We start from the raw sequence: 2,677 nt of genomic DNA on the forward strand, positions 1-2,677 counted from the left end.
TACAATCTCTATAAACAATAATAAGAACATACTTCCCTGCAGTTCCTTGAGAAGACGACCCGAGGTTAAATACTCGGTTATCAATTTTAAGGGGTTTGTTACTTGTGACAACCAAAACGTTTGTACGAAGGGGATTTTTGTTGGTCTAGAAACTATATCTACAACGCGACTGTTTTTATGATATTCTTTACTGGCAAAAATCCTCGCTCGTCAAAAATGGCGTCGTTGCCGGGGAACTGCTAACGTGTGCCTTATTATTGGTTATTGTAAATATTTTTCTTTTACTTGTTTATTTATTTTTGTTTTTTTCTTTTTAATTTTATTTGCTACTATGGACTCTCACCCCTCTCGCTTTGAGTTTGGCTCTAACTTTGTTGAAGGAAATAGAAGTTACAACAGGAATATGTATCAAGGTCAAACCAATCAAGGATGGATGGAGCCAAGAGGATCTAATCAACCCTTTAGGCAACAACACCCTCCAAGATATCACGGACAACGACCATTCTACAATGCATACCCAGCTGATAGATATGGTGGACAACCTTGTAACTACCAACAAGCCCCACCCCGTGCCTATAGACCAACCTCTCAACATAACCTCGAACCACCACACTCACAAGCTTCTCTTCACCATTCGCCACCGTATGATCCTTTCCTACCCCAGTTCCAATCCAGTCACTCCCAAGCACCACCACTTTCCTATGTAACATGTCCAAATCCATCACCCGGAGAATCAGAGGTTCGCCTCAAGGCAACAGTAAATAAACTTCAAACAACCATTCGACAACTGGAGCAAGCAGTAATTCAATTAGCTTCTAAACGCGCGAATATTCAAGGACCAACCACAGCCCCATGTGGACAATCTAATGAAGAGCGTAGCATGAAAGAGACACTAGAAACTCCAGTGGATAAGACAGAGCATGAATTCATACTAGAACAAGTAGAAGATGCTGTCATTGTACAAGAAGAAGAGTTGGTTGAAGATCTAGGAGACGCAGAACCTCCATGGGAATCCAGAGCTGAGGAGAAATCCGTCAAGGACATTATAGTTAATGCTAAGGAGGATAGCGCACAATCCCCAAGGCAAGTCGTTTATGAAGAATCAGACGGAATAATCCAAGAAGCAAATTCCCTTGATGATGATAGTCACAAGTCTAGCTCTCTTAGTAATGAACTTGCATCTGCAAGTGAGTTCTCTGAGATTGACGAATCTTCCCCAAATGAATACGAGGATGATGCAGAGGTAGATTTCTCTCAACCTCCAATCTATGACTCAAGTGATGAGGAAGACATAGAAGACTTTGACCAGGGTGATGATGCATTTGAAGATCCTTGCAAAGAAGTGGAGGAATTCACAGAAGAGAACAAGGGAGTAGAACTTACAGAACTACTAGAAACACCTTCCCCAAGGCCATTACCACCTAATACAAGCTTCAAGTGGGTACAATCCTTAACTTTTAACTTTACTTATTCACTTGAATATGGTTTACTTAAAACAGATGGCCAGCTTAGAGCTCTCTGCGGCTTTAAGAGTAAGAGGGAAATGACTCGTGCTCAGAGCTGGTGCACAAGGTTCAATAAGGTTCCACGCTTCAACTCAAAGTGCACAGATTGGCATCAAAATCAATCGAATGGATCTCGGAAAATGTTTGGTTACCATGGTAAGAATTTACTTTTTAAACCGCCCGGATGGAAACATGGAGATCAAGACGGAGGCGGATTTAAAAACAAGGCTTGGGATCCTGGAATCTATTCTGACATTCGTCACCCCAGGAGCCTGAAAATCTGTTTGAAGCTGCTCAGAAGCTTTACATGCCTAGTTTGGGACCCCGGAGGCTATTAGCATTCCAAGCATTGGTGGAGATTTTTGGATGAATTTAAACACAAGCCACCATAACAGGAAGCCCTTCCAATGTCCAACTTAAGGACTTTAACTAAAAGTGCTAGGTGGGAGACAACCCACCATGGTATGATCATTCCTTTTGCAATTTTAATTTTATTTTGTTTTGTTTGTTTTTGAATTTTATTTTTATTTTATTAAACCTGGAATCATGCATAGCATTCACATTAAGCATTGCATCCTGCATTCTGCATAAAAAAAAGGGGTGCACGACGCGACCGCATCATCCATGCGATCGCGTCAAATGGCGAACTACACTCCCCACGCGACCGCGTCATCCACGCGGCCGCGTGACCTGGAAATCGGCGTAAGGATCCAACGTCCAGAGGGTTGGGCTGGAATCATGCGGCCATTGTGCGCCTAGCACAAAATGGCCCACGCGATCGCATGCCCCATGCGATCGCGTCACTTGCACACAATCAATCCCACGCGACCGTGTGAGAGACGCTACCGCGTTGCTTGGATTGCACGAACACCCCCAAGGAGACAGAGAGTTGCGCTGAAACGACGCTGGATTCATGCGTTTAGCACAAATTCCAGCGACGCGATCGCCTGCCCAATGCGATCGCGTCATTTACTCTTTTTGCCCTCCGCGCGATCGCGTCATCCACGCGATCGCGTCAACCACCTTTTTCGCTCCAGCCACGCGACCGCGTGCCCCACGCGGCCGTGTGGATTCAAAAATATAACCCCCCCAGTCACGCGAAACCCCATCAGTCGCGACACCCCCCAACTCTTCTTCTCCCTCTCTTCTCCCCCAACCCTCAACCACCACCA

This window comes from Arachis ipaensis, chromosome B09 (assembly GCF_000816755.2).
Source record: "Arachis ipaensis cultivar K30076 chromosome B09, Araip1.1, whole genome shotgun sequence".
Classification (NCBI taxonomy): Eukaryota; Viridiplantae; Streptophyta; class Magnoliopsida; order Fabales; family Fabaceae; genus Arachis; species Arachis ipaensis.